This window comes from Gossypium arboreum, chromosome 9 (genome assembly GCF_025698485.1).
Source record: "Gossypium arboreum isolate Shixiya-1 chromosome 9, ASM2569848v2, whole genome shotgun sequence".
In the NCBI taxonomy this organism is placed as follows: domain Eukaryota; kingdom Viridiplantae; phylum Streptophyta; class Magnoliopsida; order Malvales; family Malvaceae; genus Gossypium; species Gossypium arboreum.
Genome location: NC_069078.1, coordinates 39490411 through 39503524, shown reverse-complemented (window position 1 = coordinate 39503524; position 13114 = coordinate 39490411). Strand labels below are relative to the sequence as shown.

Below are 13114 nucleotides of genomic sequence, written 5' to 3'. Positions count from 1 at the left end.
TTGTTTCTTCCATATGAAAATAGACTCAATAAGATTAAATTTCATATTTTTTCATCATCTAATTCTATCTCGACTATTTTTAGTGAGTTTTCAAACTCACGTCATTGCTGTTGTATGATACTGTTTTATAGCAAATTTCACCTTCTTATGAATTTCCATGGATTGGATAGCACATTAAATATACATAACACCAAATATGATCTTGATTAGCCATTCCAATGGCTAATCATTACCAAAGATTTCCTTACCACCCAATAGCCATATCATAAGATCATATACACAAAATGATTATAATGCTATACATGTTATACTCAAAATATACAAGCCACTATACAAAAACATTACCAAACATTTCCTTACCACCCAATAGCCATATCATAAGATCATATACAAAAAATGATTATAATGCTATACATGTCATACTCAAAATATACAAGCCATTATACCAAAATGGTCCACGGATAGTTTGAGCGAGCCTCCGACCGTTCCTAATTTCTGAGCTAGCTTGTCAAAACTACAAAGAATGGAAAGGAGGGAGTAAGCATAAATGCTTAGTAAGTTCACATGTAAATAGCAAGTAACATAATTATGCAATCCAACATAAAACATCATTTGTATAAATATCACCAAGACATTCATGTTACATTTGCATTTACTATCTTACCACGATTTCATCATACTAAGTTCTCAACCCAAGGGTTTAAGCGCATACCTGTCCAAATTTTCTTATTCACCACACTTACCAGCATGTCACCTTCGTCTTAAGTATTCTCCTTATTCATTTAAGATTCACTCATTGAACACATCAGAATATAATTTGGATACACGGATTGCATGCACATAAGTGCCATACCCACAGCTAGAAAAACTTAATAGCCTGCGGAAATTATGTAGCCAAGCTACCATGTAACCCGCCCATAAGTGAACTCGGACTCAACTCAACGAGCTCGGGCATTCGCATCCATAAGTGAACTCGGACTCAACTCAACGTGTTTGGATGCCTAGTTACATCTCACGAACTTGGACTCAACTCGACGAGCTCGGAACTCAAATATCCTAGTACATGTCACTTGTATCCAAATCTATTCCCAAGGTTCAAATGGGAATTTCCTCAAGCACACATCTTTGCCGTCTTCCACGGAATGTCGGAACCGATACTTGGTAGCATTTCATGTTTATCAAGTACCTTACATAATTTGCATATTACTAAATAATAACCCAAAAAGCATAATATTTCATGATAATAATCATCATATCATATAAATAACATTAAATTACTTAAAATGACAATTATGTTACTACGTTTACACATGAACTTACCTCGGTATAAAATGTTAGAAATCGAGCCTATTGCTCGTAAACTTTATTTTTCCATCGATCACGACTCGAATCTTGTTTCTCTTGATCTAAAATAACAAATTTAGCTTATTTAATACTCACATTTATTAAAACAATCCTTGACTCAAACTTTGGAAAAATTACATTTTTTCCCCTAAACTTTTACATATTTATACTTTTTCCCCAAGGCTCAGAAATTAAACTTCGTCCTATTTTCTTATGTTTTATGACATGCTGATCATTTTCCCCTTCTATAGAAACATCAAATTCTCACTCTAACATGTACTTATGAACATTAGGAATTTTTACCGATTATGTTATTTTACTCGTTTTCACGTAAAATCGCTTAGTAAAAGTTGTTTAACACAATTTCAAACTTCATATTCTACCATAAAACATGAAAATAAACACATTTTTCCAAATATAAACCCTAGGTTAAATTATTGCTAGAATAAGCTTAACCAAGTTACCGGGATTTCAAAAATGTAAAGAACTTTAAAAAGGGGCTAGGGAGCACTTACAATCGAGCTTCGGAGTTTGAAAAAACCTTAACCATGGCTGCTGCTGGTAGAAACGGTTGAATGAAGAGGATGATAGCTAATTTGGCTTATTTCCCTGGTAGAAACGGTTGAATGAAGAGGATGATAGCTAATTTGGCTTATTTCCCTTTTTAATTCTTTTAATTATTAGTTAAACAAAATACCCCTAACTTAAAAATATTTTATTACACCCATTTCATGTCTATTTTTGTCCATCAATTAACCAATGGTCTAATTATCATTTAAGGACCCTCAATTTAAAATTTCATAACAATTGGACACCTCTAGTATTTAGAACTCAACTTTTGCACTTTTTACGATTTAGTCCTTTTGACTAAATTAAGTGCCTGAACGTCAAAATTTTCAAACAAAATTTTTAAAAAATTATTCCGTGAAATTGTAGACCATAAAAATATAATAAAAAATAAAATTTTCATCGTCGAATTTGTGGTCCTGAAACCACTGTTCCGACTAGGCCCAAAATCAGGATGTTACACAATTTGTATGAAATTGCCTTGGATTATTAATTAGGTGGTATTAAAGAGAAATTTTCCCAATTTCTAAGTTTTTGTCCAAAAATGGTCTTGTATAGAAAAATTTGAAGGAAAGGCATTAGGGGCATTTTGGTCATTTGTTATATTAATGAAATAAAAAGGGAAAATAAGTCAAAAATCAGCTCATTCTCTCCATGTTGCTGTCGAAATTTTAGGGTTCTCCATAGCTAGGGTTTTCAAGCTTCCAAGCTCTATAGTAAGTGCTCCCAAGCCCCGTTTTTAATGTTCTTCGTATTTTTGAAATCCCGATAACTTGCTCTCTCTATTTCTACCCATATTTATGCTAGGTTCATGTTTAGAAATTTACCATGCATGAGAAGCTTATGTTTTGATGATTTATGGAGGGATATGAGGGTTTAAAGGATGATAAACAACTTTTACTAAGTAGATTTTCATGACAAGGGCTTTAAGGACTATTTTGTAAAAGTTGTAGAAAAGGGTAGAAAATATGAAAGGAAGGAAAATGTGGGCTATGATGAACATGAAAATGTTTGGCTAGGCTTGGATAACTAAGAAATCCCATACATTGTATTATCCGAGCCTAGGGACTAAATTACAAATATATGAAAGTATAGAGGTAAAATAATAATTTTACCCAAGTATAAATTTTGGGTCGTTTTGAGTAATGTATGTATTAAACAAGCCAAAATTGGTATTATAGATCAAGAGAATCGAGATACGGGCCTTGATCAGGGAAAGAACAAGGTTTACGAGGTTTAGGCTCAATTTCTAATATTTTGTACCGAGGTAAGTACATAAGCAAATAAATACATTAATTATTGTTATTAAATGATTTATTGATATTTGTATGCTTAATATGCTTATTTGGCTATGTTGATAATATAACATGTTTTGATACCTTGTTATATGATCATGTGACGTTGGCCATGTGAAAGAAACCATTTATGTGAGTAAGTTCGGTAAAGGTCTGGAAGTCCAAAATCCCGTTTGAACCTTAGGAATGGTTGAGGATACAAGTGACATGTCACTAGGATAGTCATGTGTGTTATGGGCTCATTTAATAAGTGATACATGCTAGGGTCTGGGTGCTGGGTATACTGAGTTGTGTTCGGATACTCTCTTAGCTCTTTGAGTAGCCCCGTTGAGAGTGGTATGTGATTCTGTGATATGAGGCACTTCGGTGCAGATTCTGTCAGGTAGCCAAGTCTAAGTTCAGGCACTTCTATGCATTTTTTCCGTGTGTCCGAATCATATTCCAAGTGTTCAACGGGTAACATTATATGAATTCCGAAAGTAAAATTTATGTAAGCCATATGTATGGTAGACGACACAGGTATGTACTAAAACCCTATGAAGACTTAGTATATGATGATATTATGGAAAGATTTGTATTTGGATAAGCATGTGCATATGAATATGGAAGGTAAAATATATATAGAACATGATGAAAAGTATCATAATGGATAAGTAATTATGCGTAGATTATCAATAATTGCAAAAATGTAGATTATTTGTATGTGTACTTACTAAGCTTTATAGCTTAGCCTCCTCTCTTTTCCCTTCTCTTTAGATATGACAAGCTAGCTCAAAAGATCGGGAGACATCAAAGCTTGGATCACACTATCTTCAAGTATTTTGGGTATAAAAAGGGTTCAATTATTTTGGTCATGGCATGTATAGGAAACTTGTCTATTTTGTGTTTATGTGTCATGTTGAAGTAGCCAAGTGTAATGGCTCATTTGGGAATTGATTATTTTGTATATGACCATGTGATTTGGTCCATATTAATGACTGGGATGTATCCCTAAGTTTACTTTTGCATGCATTCTAAGATGTGTATGTGTTGGTTTGATGGATGACTATTTATTTGCTAGTATGTGGTTGCATGATTTAGCACTCATAATGGATTCATAATAAGGAATATGGTAAAGCATGAAATTGGTGTGGAATGACTAAAAGATAAGGTTGTGTAAATACAAATGGACTAGTATAAAAAAGGGGTCATAGTGATGCTATAATGTTGCATGTTTAAGTGTCCAAATATATCATGGGAAATGCCATTGAGCATATGGAAGTGTATGATTGTTTAAGAGTGACCAATGGCTTGGAGATTAGCCTCTAAATGGTCCACACGGGTAGACACACGGGCATGTGTCCAGGCCGTGTGTGACACACGGTCAGGCCCATAGGTGTGTTGTTCGGCCGTGTGTCCCCTGCACCTTGAATTTTAGGTTAACATGTATGGTAGTAAACACACGGGCGGAGACATGGCCGTGTGTCTCAACCGTGTGGAGGACACGGCCTCTGGCCACAGGTGTGTGCTTGGCCATGTGCTTCAAATTTGTATGATGATGTCATAAATAGAATGCTTGCTAAAATCACACGGGCTACCACACGGGCGTGTCCCAGACCGTGTGAGGAAGACGGACCAAGGACACGGGCGTGTGCTTAGCCGTGTGAAAACCCCTGTAGGTATGAACTGGAAAATAAATCCAATAATTCCACATAGGTGTGGGACATGGGCGTGTCCCCAAGCACACGGGCGTGTGCATTGCCTCCACACGGGTGTGTGAGGCTTTAACCTAGAAATTTTCTTAAAATTTTCGTGAGTTCTCGGTTTAGTCCCAGACTGCTAATGATGTATGTTTTGGGCCTCGTAGGTCCATAATAGGGACAAATTGACCTTAATTGCTTGGTTTTAGTTTGAATGAAATTTTGTGGCCCGATTATATATGTTTGGTTCTGCGTAAGTTTGGTAATGCCTCGTACCCTGTCCCGGCATTAGATACGGGTAAGGGGTGTTACAATTAGGGTTTTTTGGATGGTAAAAAACCGTTATTAGACCTCAAGAATATGCCTCAACCAGGTCTAGAAAACAGAACACAAATCAGATTTGTTAGAAGTGATTTTAAAGATAAAAGAAAACTATTTTGTACAAAAATATTTGAAATAGCAAGAAAAGATTGAAACTCCTAATTTTGGTGTGTTTCTTGATGGAACAATATAAGAGAAAGATCGCTTGAAGCAATTTCAACCTAGAACAAAAGTCAATAAAATTAGCAAACCAAAATATCAAGAACTAAATTAAAATAAACAAGAAATGATCAATTAAGGATAGAATGGAAAAGATGGCAAGAAGCCTTGGAAACATTAAGAATCCATAACTCCTTTCAATGGCTCTAATTTCCCCTTCAAGAAAGAGCTCTTGGAAAGAAAAAGCTTGAAGATAATTCCCACAACCTAAAATATTGTTAAAACAACTTCTAAAAAAAAACTTAAGAGCAATTCATGAAGAAAAAACTCAAAGAGAATTATAATTAAAAAAATCAATTGTTTTTCTATAAGGGTGGACGACCATGCTCTTTATAGGCTCCCAAAATAAGTTTTTGTAACAGCTTAATTTTGGGGGCAAGTCGAAATAGTGGTCTCGAGACCACAAATTCAAATTTGAATAAAATATTTTATCATTATTTTGGAATCATTGCAAGTTTATATTAGTGTACGAAAAATTTGGTGAGTTAATTTTAACGTTTGTGAGCCCAATTGCAAAAAAAGACTAAATCGTAAAAGTGCAAAAGTCCTAATTTGATAGCTAAAGGTGTTATTTTATTAGAAAATCAAAATTGAGGGGTTTTAAGGGGAAATTAGACCTTTAAAAGAAAGCGAAGCTTGCCATAGAGTCAAAGAGGAGTCAAAATTTTCAAATTTGGTAAGTTAGGTGGCTTATTTTTTACTAAAATAGAAATAAATAAAGGATGATATCATCCCTTTTTCATCTTCTTTCTCTACCAAAAATCAGCCATTAAAGGGAGTTTGAAAGTTTAAAATTTTTAGCAACTTGAAGCACTCACAAGTAAGTGATTTCCATGTCCTTTGTTGATGATTTTTGTACTTTTAAGACCCTTGAAGCATGAGCTTTCAAATGAGGGTTCTATTTTGCAAAATGGTTTAAAGTCTAGGGTTTTTTCCATGAGAGCATCTAGGGTGTTTTCTGAAATTTTATGGAAGAATATGAGTCTTGGGTGTGACATAAACAACTTTTGTGAAAGACGTTAGCATGAAAACACCTAAAGGGACTATAAACCAATGCTTCCATAAATTCGATCGTGGTTTACAATTATAGCTTTCATACCTATTTATTTGGAATCATCTCCCAAATAAAGAAAGAACAAGAATGAAAGAAAAGGCAGTGATTTAAATCAAGATTTTTCCAGCAGCCTATGGCAAATCACAAATAGAAGTAGAAGCGAAAAATAACAAAATAATCTTGCATTAGACTACTTGTCTTCTTGTAGTTGGATCTCCAAGTTTTTGGAAGGCTCCAAATTCCACTTGAGCATCCAAATATGGATCAATACCGGCAAAAACATTTCTGAACAAGGTTCTAGTGTCACGGGCTAGAGTTCAAGGCCCATGACCATTGAACCAAATGCATCTAATGGTGGTCTATTACTTAGATGGGGATCATTTGGCCCACGAGAGCTGGCTCGATTCAAGAAACTATTGGAGAAGCTTGTCAGATTGAAGCCTGGTTGGCCTGATTGTGAAGATATGGCAACTTAGGCAACTATGGTAACTAATCTTAAAGATAGAGGGAATCATATCTTGTAAGATTAGATAGGATTTGATATGGCAATATCTTGTAAATCACTTAAATTAGGGGATATGGTTAATCTCGTCCGTTGATGTAATTGTATCTTGACCGTCGATTTTGGTGGAGCTTAAGTATAAATAAAGAGCCTTCCCCTCATTTGTCCTCACTCCATTCATTGTTTCATTATTCTTTGTGAATAAGAGAATAGAGAGCATTTACTCAAACACTTTGCGAGCGTCCCTTTCTATTGTTCTTTTCAAGCTTCTTTTGGCATAAATTTGCTTCCGCTGTACTAGTTGGTGCCTTGGAGGAGTTCATAAGGAATCCTCATTCGAGTAAAGGCTGACTTGGGCGAGTTTGGATGAGCAAATCACCTAAGGCCTCATTGATTGAGAAACGAAAGGTCTAGCCCCATGACAAGTGGTATCCGAGTTAGGGTTCGAACCAAGTGGTATCCGAGCTAGGGTTCGAACCAAGTGGTATCTGAGCTGTTGGTTCGAAGGCACTGTTGGGATGTCGAAAGAAAAGTTCGAACAAAGGTGGGGGAGAAAGTCTTTAAGAGAGATGCTGTCGACAGTAGAGGTACTCGTGGGTAAACTTGAGGAGTCCATGGAGGACGTTAAAGAGTCTGACAATGCTCGTGAGGAAAGCATTGAAGACATAAAGGAACAGTTCAGGGACTTTGTGACCACGTGTCTAACTTTCCAAAGGGATAACGTGCAAGAGTTGCTAGATTCCCAAAGGAAGAAGCTAATAGAGAGGAACAATGCTCTCGAAGCCATAGTGAAGGCTTTGAAGGAGGAAACAATGGCCACGATGCTGGCTTTAAGCAAAAGAATAGAGGAGTTCAAGGGAGAGCTGGCCTTGTGTCGAGCAGCGGTGAGGGAAGGAGTGTCAAGTGCAGCACTCAGTAACGAGTATGTCCCAAAGCCGAAAGAGTTTGTGGGGACAATGTCTGCATGTGATGTGGAGAATTTCTTGTGGAGGATGGAAAACTACTTCTGTGCCAAAGGCATCATGGATGATGCGGGTAAGGTACAAACTGCTTCATTATTTCTTACTGATATTATGCTTTTATGTGGTGAGGTAGGACCACAGATAAAAGGCAAGGTGAGATTGGAACATGGGAAAAGTTCCAATATGAGTTGAAGGGACAGTTTTACCTGGAGTTTGCCGAGGAAAAAGCTCAGGCAAAGTTGTAAGGGATAACGCAACGGGGCATAGTGGGGGAGTATGTTCGTGAGTTTAAAGAACTTATGCTCCAAGTTTCAGATGTGATCGAGAGAGAAGCAATGCTTGCTTTTCAAGAAGGATTGAAGCCGTGGGTCAGACAGGAGGTGGAACAAAGAGGTGTCCAAAAGCTGTCGGAAGCCATGAAGGTAGCGGTATCTATGGTTAAGCTTGGTCTAGGGAAAGACAAGCTTGGATCTTCCAAGTCTGAGGAAAGGGGCATATGTGAAGGGAATCACAAGGAAGATACGGATGAGTATGGCAATGGCAACGGAAACAATGGTGGTAATGGGAAACCACGAGTTGGGAAGAAGAAGCCCAAAAGGAAAAGGGACAAGATGAAATGCTTTCTCTGCGATGGTCCACATATATTGAAGAAATATCCGATGAAATCCACGCTTAGGAAGAAGCCGGTGGGTAAGGCCTTGGGACTTGGTTTGAGCGCAAGGGGTGTCGAAGCCAAGGAGGCCGAAAGCGAGAAGAAGCCAGTTGAGTGCTTCTTATGTCATGGTCCGCATAGGTTGCGGAAGTGTCCGAGGAAGTCTGTTATCGATGGGAATAATCGAGTAGATACGGAGCCCAAGAAGCTTGGTTCGAGCAAGGGAAAAGCCGAAGCCAAGAGGGCAAAGAGGAGCAAGTCTGTCATCGAAGGAAACAATGGAGCAGACAAGGAGCCCAAGAAGTTTGGTTCGAGCAAGGGTAAAGTCGAAGCCAAGAGGGCTAAGAGGAGCAAAAAGAAGCGAGTAAAGTGCTTCTTGTGCTATGGTCCGCATGAGTTGCAGAACTATCCAAAGTAAGCCGTAGTCAAAGGAAAGGCAACGTCCGAGCATGGTGAGTCACCGGAGGGGCTTCCACCCAAGGAAGAGGTGAGTTTGTCATCGAACATATTCCGCCCTAGCCGCCTTTGACCTAGCGCCTTCAATGCAAATAGTGAAGCTGGGACCAATGAGGCTCAAATCAAGTGAAGCGTCGGAGTTGGCCGAGTCATCGACAGGGCTTCCACCTATGGGAGAGCTGGGTGATGCATCGGACTTGAAGGAAAAAGAAGTGATGCATGTGGGATAGTTGACCCGAGTAAATGCAAAGGTACATTCGGAACACTCTGATAGTGTTTTGCATTCTAACTTGTGTACTTGGCGAGAACGTAGGGGCCCTTTCGAAGTTCTTGAGCAAGGAGGTCGAGAGACTGTGGGCAATACGAAGCTAAGTGTTGTGAATCATGAGGATTCTGTTCGAGGGAAGTTAGAATGTGGGCAAGGTAGTGACATAACTCCTTGTCATCGAGATGTACAAACGAGTAGGACGGCTCGAGTTAAGAAGCGAAGGAAGCCGAGGTAAAAGTCCCGAAGGAAAGGAAGAGCTAAGGCAACGAGTGGGGTCCGAGATGAATCAAGTTAGTGCCATTCAGGAGTCGCAACAAGGACGTTGTGAGAATGGGTGGGGGAGAATGTCACGGGCCAGAGTTCAAAGCCCGTGACCATCGAACCAAATGCATCTAATGGAGGTCTATTACTTAGATGTGGATCATTTGGCCCATGAGAGCTGGCCCGATTCAAGGAACTATTGGAGAAGCCTATCAGATTGAAGCCTGGATGGCGCGATAGCGAAGATATGACAACTTAGGCAACTATGGTAACTAATCTTAAAGATAGAGGGAATCATATATTATAAGATTAGATAGGATTTGATATGGAAATATCTTGTAAATCCCTTAAATTAGGGGATATGGTTAATCTCGTCCATCGATGTAATTGTATCTTGACCGTCGGTTTTGAGGGAGCTCAAGTATAAATAGAGAGCCTCCCCCTCATTTGTACTCACTCCATTTATTGTTTCATTATTCCTTGTGAATAAGAGAATAGAGAGCATTTACTCAAACATTTTGCGAGCGTCCCTTTCTGTTGTTCTTTTTAAGCTTCTTTTGGCATAAATTTGCTTTTGCTGTATGAGTTGGTGCCTTGGAGGAGTTCTTAAGGAATCCTCATTCGAGTAAAGGCTGACTTAGGTGAGTTTGGATGAGCAAATCGCCTAAGGCCGCACAGATTGCGAGATAAAAGGTCTAGCCTCGTGACACTAGCACCATGCCAAATGTGTCTGAAAAAGAAAAGTAAGGAAAACGAAGCATGCCCAAAAGTAAACCAACCCTTCAAACTGCTACGAAAAACACCATCGAATTTCAAAGTAGAACGATCTAATTCAAAAATTTCACCCAATTGAGCACATCTAGCATATTTTTTCACAGTAGCAGGATCACTATAACTCACTCCATTGGGTTTGCCGCCATAGAACTCAATAGTTACACGTACTTGTTCGGCACTATACTTTGATTCTGCCCTTCTAAAAGGGACATCTGCTCTAACAATTCCATCTCCGTCTACCAAAACAACCATAAATGTTTCAAGATAGGGTGCCCTAACCACCCAACGGCTATTCCATCTCCGTTGTCTATTGAACCCTCTCTGAATAATCCTCCTTTTATCGGATTATTGCCAATGTAATCATAAAAATCTAATTTCTCAGGAATTTTAGACCAAGATTCTGATAAACTTTGATTTTTGGCTAACCCAGTACTAACCCTTCGATATATTTCTTGCTGGAAGTATCCTTGATCCCATTGATAACGAGTAAGACCAAATAATTCGACAGGGGTAGTTCCTGAACCATACCACATACTTCCGGTAACAACAAAAGCTGAAAAAAGGACAATAGCTATACTACTGGAAAAGACGGTTTCAATATTTCCCATACGTAATCCTTTGTATAAACATTGGACCATTTTGCATAAGTTGTAAAATAGATGAAAAATGTGTGAAATAATGGGAATTTGGAGTTGCTATAAGAGTCAAAAAGGTTTGGCTAGTCTTGAGAAATAAAGAAATTCGATAAAAATTAATTTTCGGGCTGAGGGGTAAAATGGTCATTTTGCAAAAGTCTAGGGGCAAAATGATGATTTAGCCCAATTGTGAATTGTTGAGTGCTTAGGTTGATAAAGTGACTTAGTAAGTGCATTTTTTATTACAGATCAAGAAATACCGAGTTCGAACCTAGATTGGGGAAAAGCTAAGAAAACTGACTAAATTGGCTAGTCGCCACATTTTGTAATCCAAGGTAAGTTGTATGTAAATAATACAACTACATTGTTAATTATACGTGCTTGAATTATTACAGCATAAATTGCTTGATTGTGAAATCGATAATGTATAATGACAAATGAGATAGTAGAATTTCCATTGGAACTTTGGAAGTAAATCTTATATTCATGCCATGACATTTGGGACATAAGTGTGTGAGCTTGTGTAAGACATGTCCAGGATAGGCATCAACCACATTATGAGAGCCAGTGTAAGACCATGTCTAGGACATGGCATTGGCTACGAGATGATAGTCAGTGTAAGACCATGTGTGGGACATGGCATCGACTTGAGTTATGAGCCAGTATAAGACCGTGTCTAGGACATGGCATCGGTACCTTACCCTATGCTTGAGGCTTATGTAATATCCGGTAGTATTCTGAATGGTTCAACAGTAAAAGTTATGTTCTTAAGCTAACAAGGAAAGTATAACCGTGTTGTGAGTGGTACAGGTACCTACTTGGTACGTATGAGATATGAGCACAATATATAATATGTGACTTGTATTGATGGTAATGAGTAAGTTATGCTTATGCCTACCTTGGTGTTATGAGCATGTTGATTACTGATAAACTATTGTTGCATACTTACTTATATGCAACTTACTAAGTTGTTATGCTTACTCCCTTCCTTTTTCATATCCTTACAGTGCCGCCTAACTAGCTTAAGGATCACCAAAAGTCAGAGATATCGATCACACTATCAACCGAAGCATTTGGTATAGTTGGATTTATATTTTTGAATATGGCATGTATAAGACTTAGACTTTATTATTTTATGTCATTGAGGTTTGGCCATATGTATTGGCTTGGGTTGGAAACCCTTCAATTTTTATTAGGCCTTGAATGACGGCTAACATTCATTTTGAATTTATAAAAGATGCATTATCATGGTTGAATGAATATCTCTTGTGGCTGATTTGGTTATAGGAATTATGCTTGTTTTTATTGGTGGGTATTTGTATAGAACTACATATGTAAGGGTGGCAATGGGGCTTGGTAAATAGCCTTATATTGTCCATATGAGTTGTCACACAGGCGTGTCTCTAGGTCGTGTGTGACACACTGTCTACCCCATGGGTGTGTAGTCCGGCCGTGTATCCCCTACATGTAAAAGTTTTAAGTCAGTATGCATGATAATAAACATATGGGAAGAGACACGGCCATATGTCTCAACTGTGTGAAGGGCACGGCCTAGCACACGGGCGTGTGCCTTGGCCGTATGACATTTTGGGGTTACTGACGTTAGAAATAGAATGTCCATGTTTTTGTACACGGGCATGTCGTGGCCGTGTGAAGGACACAGGCGTGTGCCAGGCCGTGTAAAAACCCCTGTAGGTGTGTATTTAAAATAAATTCCACATGAGTGGAGGGCACGGGTGTGTCCCTATAATGCTTAGGTCGTGTGAGCCACACGGGCCATCAAAAGGACCATGTTGAATTGGCAACACGGGCGTGTGCCCCTTTCAGACGGACGTATGCCTCTATGTCAAGTGACATTTTTCTATAGTTGGAAAAATTATCGGAGTTGGTTTCGAGTGATTTATGATGTGTATTTTGGGCCTTGAAGGCCCATATTATGGATATGTTGATAAGTTTGAGAGAGTTTTAAATTTGTCCAAGTCTTGTAGACTCGAAAATGGTTGTAAGCATGAGTTTACGTGACGTAACGCTTCGTATTCTATCGCGGTGTAGGATACAAGTATGGGGTGTTACATTTGGTGGTACCAAAGCTATGGTTTAGTCGGTTCTAAGACTAACCTAGCGA

The 13114-nt window shown here is 38.4% G+C and overlaps 1 pseudogene; it reads right to left on the bottom strand.

Annotated features, from left to right (window-relative positions):
• Positions 1 to 6486: 6486 nt before the first annotated feature.
• On the bottom strand, positions 6487 to 10992 carry LOC128280433 (photosystem II CP47 reaction center protein-like; annotated as a pseudogene).
• Positions 10993 to 13114: the final 2122 nt, after the last annotated feature.